The 18832-nt window shown below is 44.3% G+C and overlaps 1 pseudogene; it reads right to left on the bottom strand.

Annotated features, from left to right (window-relative positions):
• Positions 1–16744: 16744 nt before the first annotated feature.
• LOC100427037 (RNA ligase 1 pseudogene) lies at positions 16745–18311 on the bottom strand (annotated as a pseudogene).
• Between the last annotated feature and the right edge of the window lie 521 nt (positions 18312–18832).

Raw genomic sequence — 18832 nt, 5'->3', positions numbered from 1 at the left:
TGCCTTAACAATTGCAGAAAGCATCAGAGGAGCCCTTCAAGGGTGACTTTAAAAGGGGTTCTGGGCCGGGGGAGGTGGCTCAAGCCTGTAATCCCAGCACTTTTGGGAGGCCGAGGTGGGCGGATCACGAGGTCAACAGATCAAGACCATCCTGGCCAATATGGTGAAACTTCGGCTCTACTAAAAATACAAAAATAGCTGGGCCCGGTGGCGCGCCTGTAGTCCCAGCTACTCGGGAGGAGAATCGCTTAAACCGGGGAGGTGGAAGTTGCGGTGAGCCGAGATTGCGCCATTGCACTCCAGCCTGGGTGACAGAGTGACACTCCATCACGAAAAAAAAAAAAAAAGCTGGAGGGGGACTCTGGTTCATTGTGGAAAGTCAAACTCGTGCCCCTTGGGAGGCTGAAGCAAGAGGATCCCTTGAGCCCAGGAGTTTGAGGCTGCAGTGAGCCATGGTGTAGTGCCATTGCACTCCAGCCTGAGTGACAGAGTGAGACCATTTCTTAAAAAAAAAAAAAAAAAAGTGTGTGTATATATATATAATTAAGGTCCACAAAAGGAACTTTTGCTTATTTAAATATACACAATAGTTATGATACACTTGAAAATACAATAAAGGTATGCTCTAATGATGAGTTTGAGGGTACTTTCAGGGAAGCTGTGATATACCATTGTACTATGGCTTAAACCTCCCTTGGAGCATTCTTGGAAGTAAGGGCTAAAGCTTAAATGCTACCCAGGTGTTATCTGAAATCTCCTATGTGTAAGATCTAGACAGGATTGGCTTGAATGCTAGTTACTTACTATGGGAAGTCCAAAGTCTTCCCTAAGATTTCTGTGACTCTCTGGAGAGAGGAGGTAGATGTTGGGGAAGGTATGATAGTCTCATGGTCACATATATATGTATAAACAAAGCATTTAGGCTGGACTCGGTGGCTCAAGCCTGTAATCCCAGCACTTTGGGAGGCCGAGACGAGCGGATCACTAGGTCAGGAGATCGAGACCATCCTGGCCAACGTGGTGAAACCCCGTCTCTACTAAAAAATACAAAAAACTAGCCAGGCGAGGTGGTGGGCGCCTGTAGTCCCAGCTACTCGGGAGGCTGAGGCAGGAGAATAGCGTAAACCCGGGAGACGGAGCTTGCAGTGAGCTGAGATCCGGCCACTGCACCCCACCCTGGGCGACACAGCGAGACTCTGTCTCAAAAAAAAAAAAAAAAAAAAACCACAAAGCATTTAGAACAAATCCTGGCACGCCTTGTAAGTATTAGCTATTTTCACCTCTTCATTCTTCCTCCTCCACCTCCTCCTTGTCCTTCTCTGCTTCTGGTTTCCACTAAGCAGGGTCAGTTAATGGATTGTCACCTTGTTTCTTACACAGGTGTTACATTCTGCACCATGCAGAATCCATTGGTTAATTTCATTACCTGTTTCAATTGATACATACTTATAACACTAATACTCACTCCACTGCTCACCTCCCACCCCATGCCCACCTCCACGGATGTTAGTCTCTGTTAACACGAAGCCTTTTTTTTTTTTTTTTTTTTGAGATGGAATCTTACTGTGTCGCCCAGGCTGGAAGTGCAATAGCACAATCTTGGCTCACTGCAACCTCCGCCTCCCAGATTCAAGCAATTCTCCTGTCTCAGCCTCCTGAGTAGCTGGGACTACAGGCGCACATCACCACACCCGGCAAACTTTTGTATTTTTAGTAGAGTCGGGGTTTCACCATATTGGTCAGGCCGCTCTCGGACTCCTAACCTCAGGTGATCCACCCGCCTCGGCCTCCCAAAGTACTGAGATTATAGGCATGAGCCACTTCGCCCAGCCAACGTGAGGCATTTTTGCTTTTGTTTTTTGAGACAGGTTCTTGCTCCATTGCCCAGGCTGGAGTGCAGTGGCAAGATCATAGCTCACTGCAGCCTCAACTTCTTAGGCTCAAGAGATCCTCTCACCTCAGCCTCCCAAGTCTGCTACCACAGACACATGCCATCATGCTCAGCTAATTTTTTTTTTGAGTCTCGCTCTGTTGCCCAGGCTGGAGTGCAGTGGTGCAATCTTGGCTCACTGCAGCCTCCGCCTCCCGGGTTCATGCCATTCTCCTGCCTCAACCTCCCGAGTAGCTGGGACTACAAGCGCCCGCCACCACACCCGGCTAATTTTTTTTTTTTTGTATTTTTAGTAGAAGCGGGGTTTCACTGTGTTAGCCAGGATGGTCTCGATCTCCTGACCTCATGATCTGCCCACTTCAGCCTCCCAAAGTACTGGGATTACAGGCGTGAGCCACTGCACCCGGCCCATGCTCAGCTAATTTTTTAACTTTTTTTTTTTTTTCTAGAGACAAGGTCTCATCATGTTGCCCAAGCTGGTATTCAACTCTTGGCTTCAAGTGATCCTCCCACCTCAGCCTCCCAAAGTTTGGGGATTTAACAGGTGTGAGCCTCTGCACCCAGTACATTTTGTTTTGTTTTGTTTTGTTTTGTTTTGTTTTTGAGACGGAGTCTCGCTCTGTCACCCAGGCTGGAGTGCAGTGGCCAGATCTCAGCTCACTGCAAGCTCCGCCTCCCGGGTTTATGCCATTCTCCTGCCTCAGCCTCCCAAGTAACTGGGACTACAGGCGCCCACCACCACGCCCGGCTAGTTTTTTGTATTTTTTTTTTTAGTAGAGACGGGGTTTCACCGTGTTAGCCAGGATGGTCTCGATCTCCTGACCTTGTGATCGCCCGTCTCGGCCTCCCAAAGTGCTGGGATTACAGGCTTGAGCCACTGCGCCCGGCCCATTTTTGTTTTTTTTTTATCAGACTTTGGTGAACATTTGGGGAGTGAAAATGAATGAGGTATGGGTAGTCACAGCTCAACAACATGAACCCTTTCACTTGAATACTAGATTCTTCTCTTTTTTTTTTTTTTTGAGACAGAGTCTTGTCCTGTCACCCAGGCTGGAATGCAGTCGTGCGATCTCAGCTCACCGCAACTTTTGCCTCCCGAGTTCAAATGATTCTCCTGCCTCAACTTCTCGAGTAGCTGTGACTATATGCACGTGCCACCACGCCCAGCTAATTTTTGTGTTTTTAGTATATGGGGTTTCACCATGTCGGCCAGGCTGGTCTTGAACTCCTGATCTCAAGTGATCTGCCTGCCTCGGCCTCTCAAAGTTCTGGGATTACAGGCGTGAGCCATCGCTTCCAGCCAAATACTAGATACAAGCTCTTTTCCAAGGAATTTTTCTATTGGCTTCCAACTCGTATAGGTACTTAGGAACACACTGGCTAGCTTGTTTCTCTTCTCTCCTGGGTCTTGTATTATTTCAGTACCCTCTCCTTCCTGAACTACAGCCCCCAAATGCAAATTCTTATTCTTTATACAGAACACAGCAGTTCTCACTACTGTCTACTTGCAAGCTAAGATCTGGACCCAGTTTTGCATATCCAAACACATCCAAATGCTCAGTAGAACAAAAGGCTTTTATTTACCAGGCTCTACCCTCTTTTGATGGACATTATGGTTGAAAATTTCATTTTTATCTCATCTTTGCACAGGCAGGTAGAATGAGAGAGATTTAACAGGGACCTACCAGAAAGAAGACAAACTGGGAGGGATGTGGAACTTCCTAGGGAGGGGATTAACATTTGGAGAGCAAGTATCAGCAGTAACACAGCAGTTTTAGGCTGGAGACCAAAAACCTGAAATAATCTAGTTCATGGAAAATGAGGCATACTAAGAATTCAAATCAAGGGAATGCAAGAGTAGACACAAGCTCCTGCAAAATGGAGCTTGTCAACCAACTCCATACAATAACTAGGGTACCTGATTAAGGTCCCCCATATTCTCGGCACTTGTATTGTGGGGGTCTGAAGAATGGGCAAGGAAGAAACCCCCATATGCGAAAAGGGCTGGGCATGATGGTTCACGCCTGTAATCCTAGCACTTTGCGAGGCTGAGACGGGCAGATCACCTGAGGTCAGGAGTTTGAGACCAGCTTGGCCAACATGGCGAAACCCTGTCTCTACTAAAAATACAAAAATTAGCTGGGTGTGGTGGTGTGCGCCTGTAATCCTAGCTACTCGTGAGGCTGAGGCAGGAGAATCGCTTGAACCCGGGAGGCAGAGGTTGCAGTGAGCCGAGATCTCACCATTGCACTCCAGCCTGAGGGACAAGAGTGAAACTCTGTCTCAAAAATAAATAAATAAATAAATAATCCATATGTAAAGGACTTAAGTAGGCAAGCACTCTAGGGGCTTGAGAGAGATCTGAAGAGATTCTGACACTCATGATATGACTAACAATTGTTCTATTCCTGCGAGAAACAAGTGTGATTAAGTTAAAACATTTGTTTTGGTTGGTTGGTTATTGGTAGAGATGGGGGTCCTGCTATTTTGCCCAGGCTGGTCTTGAACTCCTGGTCTCCAGTGATCCTCCTGCCTCAGCCTCCCAAAGTGTTGGGATTACAGGAGTGAGCCTTGATATTTGATAAAGGTAGCACCACAAAACAATAAGGAAAGGATGGATTGTTTCTTAGTTGGCATGATAAATCTGGCTTACAGTTTTACAGAGAAAAATCAAGCCTGAACTCTCTGTGTTTACCCTGTGTAAAGGGGACTCAAAATGGATTCTAGAATCTACTAAAATAATATTAATAGAAGATGCAGGGGACTATGTTTGTGAATCAGGAGGAAAACTTGAGCAAGATCTAAAATACCAACATGAGATGAAAAAAAAAAAAAAGATTAGGGACTGGGCAAGGTGGCTCATGCCCGTAATCCCAGCACTTTGAGAACTCGAGGTGGGCAGATCACCTGAGGTCAGGAGTTTGAGACCAGCCTGACCAACATGGTGAAACCCTATCTCTACTAACAATACAAAATTAGCCGGGCATGATGGTGTATGCCTATAACCCCAGCTACTCAGCAGGCTGAGGCAGGAGAATCGCTTGAACCAGGGAGGCGGAGGTTGCAGTGAGCTGAAATTGTGCATTGCACCCAGCCAGAGTAAAACTCTGTCTCAAATAAATAAATAAATAGAAAAAAGAAAAAAAATTGAATGTGACCGCATAAAATTTAAAGATTTGTGTTCAATGAAAGACAAACTTATGAGACAGTTGACTGAGTTGGAAAAGATAATAGCAATGGCTAAAACCTTCAGGGCATCAAAACTAGAATATAAATAACTCCAGCAAATCAGCAAGAAAAATTTGGAAACTCAATAGAAAAATAGGAAAAAGATATGACTAGGCAATCTGAAGCAAGAGAAGTCCAAACGGCTAACAAATAATGAAGACATAATCAGCCTCACTAGAAAGCAAATAAAAATTAAAGCAAAGATATTATACCGTTTGACACTCATCGGATTGGCAAAAATGATAAAGAATGATACATCTCAGTTTGGCAAATATATGGGGAAGCAGAGTAAACTGATGCAGGTATTCTAGAAAGCATTCTGACAGAATTCGGTGGAAAAAGTTAGTGTATACCTCTGACTCAATTATCTCTGAATATACTGTGCATATGCCAGGGAAATTCTTGCACAGGTCTGAAGAACAGTCATACAAGGATATTCATTCCAGTGTTAATGTTAGTGGTGGGCTGGAGGCAAATTAGGTACCCATTACTGGAAAGATGAGTACGTAAAGTGTGTTAGATATGTACTGTAGAATCTAATGTAGGTAGAAGCAATAAATTACACACACACACACACACACAGAGCAATATGGGTAGATCATACAAACACAATGCTGGCTGAGCATGGTGGCTCACACTTGTAATCTCAGCTCTTTGGGAGGCCAAGGAAGGAGAATTGCTGGAGCCTGGCAGTTGGAGGCCAGCCTGGGCAACATAGTGAGACTCTCATCTTTCCAAAAAAAAAAAAAAAAAAAAAAGCCAGGTGTGGTGACACATGCCTGTAGTCCCAGCTACTGGAGAGGCTGATGGGCTGATGTGGGAGGGTCTCTTGAGCCCAGGACGTGGAAGGGGCAGCGAGCTGTGATCATGCCACTGCATTCCAGCCTGAGCATCAGAGCAAGACTCTGTCTCAAAAGCAAAAACAAAAACATAATGCTGAAGAGCAAAGAAGTAAGAAATAGAACAAACAAGCCTGGGCAGCCTAGGGAGACTCCATCTCTATGAAAAACTAAAAAAATTAGCTGGATGTGGTGGTGCACGCCTGTGGTTCCATCTACTCCAGAGGTTGAGGCAAGAGGATTGCTTGAGCCTGGGAGTCCAGCCTGAGTGGCAGATTCTCTCTCAAAAAAAATTGAAACGAAGCAAACAAAAAAACACACCATATATCATTTATGTAAATTAAAACACATAGAAATGCAATACAAAGTTACACATTTTACAAGAACATATATGTATTTTATAACCTATATAAAACACATTAAGCTGGGCGTGGTGGCTCACACCTGTAATCCCAGAACTTTGGGAGGCTGAGGGAAGAGGATTGCTTGAGCTCAGATGTTCAAGAACAGCCTGGGCGGCATAGCAAGACCTCATCTCTACAAAAGAAACACACACACACACACACACACACACACACACACACACACACACATTAGAGGCCAGGCACGGTGTCTCACACCTGTAATCCCAGCACTTTGGGAGGCCAAGGCAGGTGGGTTACTTGTGCCTAGGAGTTCAAGACTAGTCTGGGCAACATTTCAAAACTCCATTTCTATTCTAAAAACAAACAAACAACAACAGCAACAAAAGAACATCAATGTGAGGACAAAAAAATGAGATTTGGGATTGGGGCATTCTTTATGCAGAACACAGCAATTCTCACTGGTGTCTACATTGAAGGAAACAAATATAAATTTTAGAAATGAACGAGGCTGGGTACGGTGGCTCATGCCTGTAATCCCAACACTTTGAGAGGCCGAGGTGGGCGGATCGCCTGAGGTCAGGAGTTCAAGACCAGCCTTACCAACATGGTAAAACCCCGTCTCTACTAAAAATACAAAATTAGCCAGGTGTGGTGGCTCATGCCTGTAATCCCAGCTACTTGGGAGGCTGAGGCAGGGGAATTGCTTGAATCCGGGAGGTGGAGGTTGCAGTGAGCTGAGATTGCATCATTGCACTCCAGCCTGGGCAACAAGAGCAAAACTCTGTCTCAAAAACAAAAACAAAACAAACAAACAAACAAAACCCCAGTAGTAGGCATTATGTAGCTGACTTTATGTTAAGCAGTGAGTTGAGAGATGTGATTAACTGAATTCTCTACAACTGCCTTTTTTTTTTTTTTTTTTTGAGACTGAGTTGCACTCTTGTCCCCCAGGCTGGAGTGCAGTGGCATGATCTTGGTTCACTGCCAAGATCATACCGCCTCCCGGGTTCAAGAAATTCTCCTGCTTCAGTCTCCTAAGTAGCTGGGATTACAGGTGTGTGCCATCACACCCAGCTAATTTTTTGTATTTTTTAGTAGAGATGAGGTTTCATCATGATGATCAGGCTGGTCTTGAACTACTGACCTCGGGTAATCTGCTCATCTCGGCCTCCCGAAGTGTTGGGATTACAGGCGTGAGCTGCTGCACCTGGCCCTCTACAACTGACATTTAATATAAAAGGAAAAAAGAGTAAATAAATGATAAAATGTATGCTTATCCATCAGCATTAACCACCTTGAAAATATTATGATAAAATAAATCGATAATTACCACTAAAAGGGCAAAAAAACCTTGAGAATATACTTAAGGTGCCAAGAAAGGGATACCAAAATAAAACAAAACAAACCAACCAACCACAAACAAACAAAAAACCCCAGAATATACTTAAGGAAAGATTGTATTACTGAGGCCAGGCACAGTGGCTCACACCTGTAATCTCAGCACTTTGGGAGGCTGAGGTGGGTGGATCACTTGAGGCCAAGAGTTCGAGACCAGCCTAACTAACATGGTCAAACCCCGTCTCTACTAAAAAATACAAAAATTAGCTGGCGTGGTGGTGCACGCCTGTAGTCCCAGCTACTTGGGAAACTGAGGCACAAGAATCACTTAAACCCGGGAGGCAGAGGTTGCAGTGAGCCTAGATCATGCTGCTGCACTCCAGCATGGGTGACAGAGTGAGACTCCTTCTCAAAACAAAAAGAAAAAAAGAAAAGGGCCGGGCGCGGTGGCTCACGCCTGTAATCCCAGCACTTTGGGAGGCCGAGGCGGGCGGATCACAAGGTCAGGAGATCGAGACCATCCTGGCTAACACGGTGAAACCCCGTCTCTACTAAAAATACAAAAAACTAGCCGGGCGTGGTGGCGGGCGCCTGTAGTCCCAGCTACTCGGGAGGCTGAGGCAGGAGAATGGCGTGAACCCGGGAGGCGGAGCTTGCAGTGAGCCGAGATCGCGCCACCCGCACTCCAGCCTGGGCGAAAAAGCGAGACTCCGTCTCAAAAAAAGAAAAAGAAAAAAAGAAAAAAAGAAAAAAAGAAAAGGATTGTATTACTGGAAATGTAAAGATGACATGAACTAAAGGGTTCTGGAAGGAGAAAAAAGAAAATATATTTTCAAATCAAGTTTTAACTAAACATCATTCCAATAAAAATACCAACATAATTTTTATTTTTTAAGAGTTTGAACAACATGTTAAACCAATAGGATTTTTCTTAGAAGTAGTTGAAACTGATATAAAGTTCACTGAATATAAAGTTCACTGGTCACAACTATGAATGAGAAAAAACAAAAAGTTCACTAGGCTGGGCACTGTGGCTCACACCTATAACCCCAGCAATTTGGGAAGCTGAGGTGGGAGGATCACTTAAAGCTCAGGAGGTGGAGACCAGCCTGGGCAACATAGTGAGACCTTGTTTCTACAAAAAACAATTTTAAAAAATTAGCCAGGTGTAGTAGTGCATGCCTTTAGTCCTAGCTCCTCAGGAGCCTGAGGCAGGAGGATCACTTGAGCCTGGGAGATTGAAGCTGTGGTGAGCTATGATTGTACCACTGCACTCCAGTCTGGGTGGCAGAGCAAGAGTTTGTCTCAAAAAATAAAAATAAAGTTCACTAAACAGATTAGGGTATCAAAAAATAGCTTTAAAAACGAGAGTAAAGAGGAGACAGTCTCTGTCAAGATGGCAAATGACATTACGATGCAACAATAATTTAAATAATGGAACAAATAAATAGATTCATGGGACTGAAATAAGAATCTCAGAAATATAACTTTATTACACATGATCATTTAATATATAACACAAAGACACTACTAAATAGAAGAAAGGATTATTCTATGAATGTTGAGACAACTAGTTGACAGTCTGGAGAAAATTACCTAGAACCATACCTTATAGTTTCTTTCATTTTTTTTTTTTTTGGACAGAGTCTCCTCTGTCGTCCAGGCTGGAGTGCAGTGTCACCATCTTGGCTCACTGCAACCTCCGTCTCCTGGGTTCAAGCAATTCTCCTGCCTCAGTGTCCTGAGTAGCTGGGATTACAGGTGTGTGCCACCACGCCCAGCTAATTTTTGTATTTTTAGTAGAGACGGGGTTTCACCGTGTTGGCCACGCTGGTCTCGAACTCTTGACCTCAGGTAATACACCTGCCTGGGCCGCCCAAAGTGCTGGGATTCCAGGCATGAGCCCCCACACCCAGCTGAAAAATTTCTTTTTCTTTTTTCTTTTTATTTTCCAAACAGAGTTTCGCTCTTGTTGCCCAGGCTGGAGTGCGATGGCGCAATGTCGTCTCACAGCAACCTCCACCACCTGGGTTCAAGCTATTCTCCTGCCTCAGCCTCCCAAGTAGCTGGGATTACAGCCATTCACCACCACGCCTGGCTAATTTTGTACTTTTAGTAAAGATTTTTGTATTTTTTGTATTCTCCATGTTGGTCAGGCAGGTCTCGAACACCTGACCTAAGGTGATCCACCTGCCTCGGCCTCCCAAAGTGCTTGAGCCACTGCGCCTGGCCACAAACAATTTGTTTTTTAAAGCAACTTTTCTATGCTTTTTACATGTAATATTTCATTTTATTTTTCATTTTTTCAGATGGAGTCTTGCTTTGTCACCCAGGCTGGAGTGCAGTGGCTTGATCTCAGCTCACTGCAACTTATGCCTCCCAGGTACAAGCAATTCTCCTGCCTCAGCCTCCCGAGTAGCTGGTATTACAGGCTTGTACCACCATGCCTGGCTAATTTTTATATTTTTAGAAGAGACGGGGTTTTGCCATGTTGGCCAGGCTGGTATTGAACTCCTGGCCTCAAGGGATCTGCCTGCCTTGGCCTCCCAAAGTGTTAGGATTACATGCGTGAGCCAACACCCCCAGCCTACATGTAATATTTCATTTAACCTTTATAATAATTCTGTGAAGTAGATATGCTTGTTACTGCTATTTTGTAGATGAAAAATTGAGGCAGCTGGGCGCAGTGGCTCAAACATGTAATCCCAGCACTTTGGGAGGCCAAAGTGGGTGGATCACCTGAGGTCAGGAGTTCGAGACCACCCTGTCCAACACCGTGAAACCCCATCTTTACTAAAAATACAAAGAAAAAAAAAAGTTAGCTGGGCGTGGTGGTGGGCTCCTGTAATCCCAGCTACTCGGGAGGCTGAGGCAGGAGAATCGCTTGAACCTGGGAGACAAAGGTTGCAGTGAGCTGAGATCGCGCCATTGCACTCCAGCCCAGGCAATAAGAGTGAAACTCCATCTCAAAAAAAAAAAAAAAAAAAAAAAGAGGTGGGGTCTATTACCCGTGAATTGCTCTCAAAAAAAAGAAAGAAAGAAATGATTGGTTTGAATGACTAAGTTTTGGAATAATTTGTTACACAGCCATAGATAATGAAAATTCTACTTATTATCCTGTGAGTTAGGAATCATTTTTGTTCCAAGTTTGTAGAGAAGGAACGAAGGTTCAGACTGGTTAAGTAACATGCCCAAGGTCATATGACCAGTCAGTAACTGAAGTGGGATTTGAAACCAGGTGTGTCTGACTCCAGAATGCCTGCCGTCAATCTCATGCCATTCTGTCTCTGAAAAGGGAACTCAACTCACACGGCAGAGTCATTCTGCTTCCCACTCAGAACTTACTAGTTTGTAGAGAAGAATTCTAGGCCTCTCAATTCCATACTGCTAGGAGGGTCAAGTTCCCAAATGAAACTTCAGGAACATATAGACATCTGGAGATTTAATAATGGTCAACAGAATCTAAAAAAGGAGGTATATGGGGGTTGAAGAAGTATTTCAATCTCAGATATAGTTCTACTTTTTCAATATATGCAGTTCCTCAGCTGGAAAGGACAACTCAGGCACCGCCAGTGTAGAAATATGTCCCTTGTAGAATGATGGGCAAGGCTTTTGTTTATTTTCTGTGTTTTCTTCTTCTTTTTTTTTAATAGAGACAAGGTCTCACTATGTTTCTCAGGCTGGAACTCCTGGCCTTAAAAGGGCATCCTGCTTCTGCCTCTCAAAGCATTGGAACTACAGGCACGAGCCACTATATCTAGCTGGTTTATTTTCTACTGGGGAGTATCACTAGCCTGTCTAAAACATTCCAAAGCATCTTTGTCCCTTTGGTTGGTTGAAATTAAAGGCACTCTCTCCCAGAAGTTTTCTTCCTTCTGTGCCCATCTTGTTCAAGGAATTGGTTTCTGCTTTAAGTCAGGACACTAATAATGACTTTATGGATTGACCTGAGGAGGAATTTCCTGAGGGAGAATTGACCTAGGTAAGATTCTTGGTGCTTCCAAGACCTTCATTTGAATCCAACCTTGAATGCAAGTGATGTGATGATATATTGAGCATTTCCTAGGGCTTTTTCCAAGGGAAAATAGGACTACTTGAGGTCCTCCCAGAAATGGAATTTAGTTCTGAAGACCGATTTTGGCAACTGAAGAAATTTGTATGCCTTCCTTATAACAATTAAAAGTAACAACTCTGTGGTCTCTCATGAGATCCAAAAGCAATACCCTTTTGATTTTGTTGCTTTATGCTATTGTTCTTAGGCTCTTGTTGTGCTTAAAATTGTTATCTCTTTGGCTAGGTGCTATATGGGTTGTATTTATCTGTGCCTTTCATAGAATAGATACCACAGAAATTTTTTTTTCAAAAGAGAAATGACACGGCCGGGCGCGGTGGCTCAAGCCTGTAATCCCAGCACTTTGGGAGGCCGAGACGGGCGAATCACGAGGTCAGGAGATCGAGACCATCCTGGTTAATACGGTGAAACCCCGTCTCTACTGAAAAGTGCAAAAAAACTAGCCGGGCGAGGTGGTGGGCGCCTGTAGTCCCAGCTACTTGGGAGGCTGAGGCAGGAGAATGGCGTGAACCCGGGAGGCGGAGCTTGCAGTGAGCTGAGATCTGGCCACTGCACTCCGGCCTGGGCGACAGAGCGAGACTCCGTCTCAAAAAATAAAAACAAAAAAACAAAAAAAAAGAAAACAAAAAAGAGAAATGACAATCAAAAGCATATCGCACGTGGTGGCTCACACCTGTAATCTCAGCACTTTGGGAGGCTGAGGCAGGCAGATCACAAGGTCAGGAGATCGAGACCATCCTGGCCAACATAGTGAAACCCCATCTGTACTAAAATATAAAAAAAAATTAGCTGGGCATGCTGGCATGCACCTGTAGTCTCAGCTACTTGGGAGGCTAAGGCAGGGGAATTCCTTGAACCTGGGAGGTGGAGGTTGCAGTGAGCTGAGATCGCGCCACTATACTCCAGCCTGGTGACAGAGCAAGACTCCATCTCGAAAAACAAACAAACAAATGAACAAAAACCACAAAAGCACAACACAGCTCTATTAGCTCATGGCCTCTGTTTCCCATTGCGGCACTTAACTTTGCATCCAGAAGAAGCAACTGTGTATAATTTTAAAATATAGAGCAGTACTAAGTTTAGCCAAGTAGGTGTCACTGAAATTGTAAAACTTGAGTACGGCTTTGAAAATTTTCTCTCTTTCTTTAAGGATAGCAAAATCAAAGTGAAAGCATATATAAAAACTATACTAAAATTAAAAGAACTGATAAAATAAGATTAGTGAAGGAAAAAATCTCATGTGCTTGAGGATCACAGCAAGGTATTCCCCAAATTAAAGCAAAGGAGAAATGAAATTAGTTACATTCAAAATGTAATGAATGAGGCCAGGTGCAGTGGCTCACACCTGTAATCTCGGCATTTTGGGAGGCTGAGGCGGGTGGGTCGCCTGAGGTCAGGAGTTCGAGACCAGCCTGGCCAACATGTTGAAACGCTATCTCTACTAAAAATACAAAAATTAGCTAAGTATGGTGGTAGGTGCCTGTGATCCCAGCTACTCGAGAGGCTAAGGCAGGAGAATCACTTGAACCTGGGAGGTGGAGTTTGCACTGAGCCAAGATCACACCATTGCACTCTAGCCTGGGCAACAGAGTGAGATTCTACTTCAAAACAATAACAATAACAACAACAGGCTGGCTCACACTTGTAATTCCAGCACTTTGGGTGACTGAGGCAGGTGGATTGCTTGAGTGACATAGTTTGAGACCAGCCCAGGCAACCTGTGAAATCTCGTCTCTGCAAAAAAATCGCAAAATCAGCCAGGCGTGGTGGTGTGAGCCTGTAGTCCCAGCTACTCGGGAAGGTGAGGTGGGAAGATTGCTTGAGCCCTAGAGGCAGAAGTTGCAGTGAGTTCAGATTGTGCCACTGAACTCCAGCCTGGGCAACAGAGTGAGACTCGATCTCAAACAAACAGACAAACAATAACAATAATACCTGCTGGGGCAGTGGCTCACACCTGTAATCCTAGCACTTTAGGAGGTGGAGGCAGGAAGATGGCTTGAGCTCAGGAGTTTGAGACCAGCCTGGGAAACATGGTGAGACCTCTTCTCTACAAATAATAATAAATAAATAAATAAATAAATAAATAAATAAATAAATAAAAATAGCCAGGAGTGGTGGCTAAAAAAAAAAAAAAGTTTATTTAACAATCGTTTCAATCACTAGACTTTGGTACAGGAGAGACAATAGGGAGAGGTGAGTAATATGGTAATCAGATATATGCGTTAGCCCATCTAGCTAGTGTCAGAAGGTTCTTAGGTATAGCTAATTGTTGCTGTGTGGAAATGTGGGTCCAGTGCTGTCCAATGCTCTGATTTTTTTTATATGAAATTTCTTTAAAATTCCTTACACTTAATTATTGATTATTTAAAATATTCTGTACAGCGGGCACAGTGGCTCACACCTGTGATCCCAGCACTTTGGGAGGCCAAGGCAGGCGGATCACCTGAGGTTGGGAGTTCGAGACCAGCCTGACTAACATGGAGAAACCCCATCTCTACTAAAAATACAAAGTTAGGCCAGGCGCAGTGGCTCACACCTGTAATCCCAACACTTTGGGAGGCTGAGGCAGGCGGATCATGAGGTCAAGAAATCGAGATCATCCTGGCCAACATGGTGAAACCCCGTCTCTACTAAAAATATAAAAATTAGCTGGGCATGGTGGCACACACCTGTAGTCCCAACTACTTGGGAGGCTGAGGCAGGAGAATCGCTTGAACCAGGAGGTGGAGGTTGCAGTGAGCTGAGATCACGCCACTGCACTCCAGCCTGATGACAGAGTGAGACTCCATCTCACAAAACAAACAAACAAACAAACAATTAGCCGGGTTGCCTGTAATCCCAGCTGCTACTTGGGAAGCTGAGGCAGGAGAATCGTTTGAACCTGGGAGGCAGAGGTTGCAGTGAGCCAAGATCACACCATTGCACTCCAGCCTGGGCAACAAGAGTGAAACTCCATCTCAAAAACAAAAAACAAAAAAAGTCCTGTGCAAAAATCAGTAAAATGTTGATAATCATAGAAGTTGGGTGATGAGCACATGATGGTTCATTTTATACTCTCCATCCTTTTCTTGTATGTTTGAAATTGTCATAATAAAAAGTGTTTTTCTTAAATCCAACCCATGCTGGCCAAATTAAATTATAATTTCTGTCTTACTTGCTAAGTGCTAAGAATACACTTACACCTGTAATCTCAGCACTTTGGGAGGCCAAGGCAGGTGGATCATGAGGTCAAGAGATTGAGACCATCCTGGCCAACATGGTGAAACCTTGTCTCTACTAAAAATACAAAAATTAACCGGGCGTGATGGCATGCTCCTGTAGTCCCAGCTACTCATGAGGCTGAGGCAGGAGAATTGCTTGAACCCGGGAGGTGGAGGTTACAGTGAGTCCCATACTGTTCTTGTGATAGTGAGTACATCTCACCAGATCTGATGGTTATTATAAGGGGGAGTTTTCCTGCAGCTCTCTTTGCCTGCTGCCATCCATGTAAGACGTGACTTGTTCCTCTTTGCCTTCCGCTGTGATTATGAGACTTCCGCAGCCATGTGGAACTGTAAGTCCAATTAAACCTCTTTCTTTTGTAAATTGCCCAGTCTCAGGTATGTCTTTATTAGCAGTGTGAAAACAGACTAATACACATATACAGAATTGGCCAGTCACAGCGACTCATTCCCATAATCCCAGCACTTTGTGAGGCCTAGGTGGAAGAATTGCTTGAGCCTAGGAGTTCATAGTGATATCCTTCCTCAACAACAACAACAACAAGAAAAAAAAACTTAGCTGAGCATGGTGGTGTGTGCCTGTAGTCTCAGCTGCTTGGGAGGCTGAGGTGGGAGGATCACTGAAGCCCAGGGAGGTGGAGGCTGCAGTGAGCCATGATCATACTATTGGACTCTAGCCTAGGTGACAGAGCAAGACCCTGTCTCAAAAACAAACAAACAAACAAACAAAGGAACACGTAATGGCCAGGCATGGTGGCTCATGCCTGTAATCCCAGCACTTTGAGAGGCCAAAGCAGGAGGATCACTTGAAGCTAGGAGTTCAAGACCAGCCTGGCCAACATAGTGAGACCCCATTGCTACAAAAATTAAAACAAACAAACAAACAAAATACATATACAAAATAGTTTGTATCACCTGTATAAAAGTTAAATTCACAAAGAGCTTTTGTGGCTTCTGTAACAAATTACTGTACATTTAGTGGCTTGAAACAATAATGATTTGCCAGCCACAGTGGCTCACGCCTGTAATCCCAGCACTTTGGAAGGCTGAGGTGGGTGGATCACGAGGTCAGGAGAATGAGACCATCCTGGCTAACACGGTGAAACCCCGTCTCTACTAAAAATACAAAAAATTAACCAGGCACAGTGGTGGGCACCTGTAGTCCCAGCTACTTGGGAGGCTGAGGCAGAGCTTGCAGTGAGCCAATATCGTGCCACTGCACTCTAACCTGGGCGACAGAGGGAAACTCTGTCTCAAAAAAAAAAAAAAAAGAAAGAAAAAGAAACAACAAGGATTTATCATGCTACACTTGTGGAGGTCAGAAGTCCAAAGTGACACTCACTCAGCTAAAATCAAGGTGTTCAGTAGGGTGGCATTCCTTCTGGAGGATCCAGGGAGAATCCATTTTCTTGCCTTTTCCAGCTTCTACAGGTTGCCTGCATTCCTTGGCTTGTGGCCCCATTCTTTATCTTATAAGATTTTCTTGCAACACCATATCACTATGACACTGACAGTGAAACTCCTACGTCTTTCTTCCACATTTAAGAATCCTGTGATTACTTTGGATACCCCCCAGATAATCCAGGAAAATCTCTCTTTTAAAGTCAGCTGATTAGCAACCTTAACTCTATCTGCTGTATTTAAGTCCCCCCTTTCACAGTGTGATATATATAATAAGAAATATATTTGTCCATAGTTTCTGTCATGGAGCTCCTGAAACACCTGGCATTTCCTGAGTGATAGGAGTTTCTTTTGTTATTCTTTATGAGCCCCATTTGTTTTTTTGTTTTTTAGAATGTAACAACAATAAAACTAATCTTAAATTTATTTGCATTTAATACATCAAATATTATATCTTTGAGTCTACCAGTTTTCTGTTTTTGAAAATGATTAAACAAACACTTAATATCAAAGGCAGAATCACATTTGTTCAGGTTCATGTTGATAATAACTGGAGCTTCTTTGATTTTTGCTGTTGTTGTTGTTGTTGTTTTTGAGACAGAGTCTCTCTCTGTCACCCAGGCTGGAGTGCAGTAGCACAATCTCGGTTCACTGCAACCTCTGCAGGGATTAAAGGGATTCTTGTGCCTCAGCCTCCCAAGTGGCTGGTATTATAGGCTCCCGCCACTATGCCTGGCTAATTTTTGGTTTAGTAGAGATAGAGTTTCACCATGTTGGCCAGGCTGGTCTCGAACTCCTGATCTGATGTCATCTGCCCATCTCGGCCTCCCAACGTGCTGCGATTACAGGCACGAGCCACCATGCCTGACCTATAACTGGTTTTGAGTTAATGTAAATATTTGGGATTGGCCAGCATAAACCAAGACGATGGTGATGGACCTTAATTAAACTACCATTACTGCAATGCCATACTATTCCTTCAATTTTACCCTCTTTGCAAACTTCAAAGCAGGACAAGAGACCATTGTACTTCCAAACAGGTAGATTTCTTTTCTTTTTGTTTTTTTTTGAGGCAGAGTTTCACTCTGTTACCCAGGTTGGAGTGCAGTGGCATGATCTCGGCTCACTGCAGCCTCTGCCTCCCAGGTTCAAGTGATTCTCCTGCCTAAGCCTCCTGAGTAGCTGGGACTACAGGTGCCCACCACTACGCCCAGCTGATATTTGTATTTTTAGTAAAGAAGGGGTTTCACCATGTTGGCCAGTCTGGTCTCGAACTCCTGACCTCGTGATCCACCCACCTCGGCCTCCCAAAGTGCTGGGATTACAGGCGTGAGCTGCCACGCCCAGCCCCAGATGGGTAGATTTCTTATTTGGAATGCTCCATGTGGTATAAGAAGATGTAATGGATGCGTCTTGCTTCCTAACCCACATGGGTTTCCATTGATATTTGTTCCTATAAGCTCCAGTGTTTGTTCTAAAATTAGTGGCACTACACTTATTTCCAAAAGCCCAGGTTCATCAGGATGATGCTTTAGTATCAGGGCAATTTCAAATTCATAATGAACTACAGAGGAATGCCAGCAGTACTGTTTATTGTTTTTTTCTACTGGTACTCAACTAAGAATATGTCCATTTTCATCGGGTGCTGGATTCCCATTTCGTTGTTCTATTTCCTTTGCTGGTATGCAGCACTCTGGAGCCTGTTTGAAGTCCTCCTCAAGGTTCCCAAAAAATTCTTTGGTGTTTTCTTTTGAATGTAGAAAAATGTAAAATCTTTTTTCGGCTTGTTTGTTAGGTTTTCTATCTAGTTGAGCCCACAGGTGTGGCTAATCTGCTGCTCCTTTTGGCAGAAGGCTCCTCTTTCACTTCCATCACAAACACACATGATATTTTTTGCTGCATGGAGCCCAGGCACCTCTTGGTGAGCCCAACAAGCAGGGTGAGTGTAGGGTGCATTTTTTTTTTTTTTTTTTTTTGTATTTTTTTTGAGACAGAGTCTTGCTCTGTCGCCCAGGCTAGAGTGCAGTGGTGCGATCTCAGCTTACTGCAACCTCCGCCTCCTAGGCTCAAGCGATTCTCCTGTCTCAGCCTCCCAAGTAGCTGGGATTACAGGTGCAAGACACTATGCCCGGCTAATTTTTGTATTTTTAGTAGAAATGGGGTTTTGCCACGTTGGCCAGGCTGGTCTCAAACTCCTGACCTCAGGTGATCTGCCTGCCTTCGCCTCCCAAAGTATTTGGATTACAGGCGTAAGCCATTGCGCCCAGCCAAGGGTGTGCTTTTAAATGGTACCAGGTCCAGGCGGGGTGAAAGCCCTGCAGCAGTAACTATAAGCCTCCATCCCCTTCCTCTGTGTGTGTGTGTGTGTGTGTGTGTGTGTGTGTGTGTGTGTGCGTGTATGTGTTTTGATCTCACTCTGTCGCCTAGGTTGGAGTTCAGTGGCGCAATTTTGGTATGAGCTCCTTTTAATCACACCT

The sequence above is a fragment of the Macaca mulatta genome, chromosome 6 (assembly GCF_049350105.2).
Source record: "Macaca mulatta isolate MMU2019108-1 chromosome 6, T2T-MMU8v2.0, whole genome shotgun sequence".
In the NCBI taxonomy this organism is placed as follows: domain Eukaryota; kingdom Metazoa; phylum Chordata; class Mammalia; order Primates; family Cercopithecidae; genus Macaca; species Macaca mulatta.
This window is presented reverse-complemented; position numbering and strand designations above follow the sequence as displayed.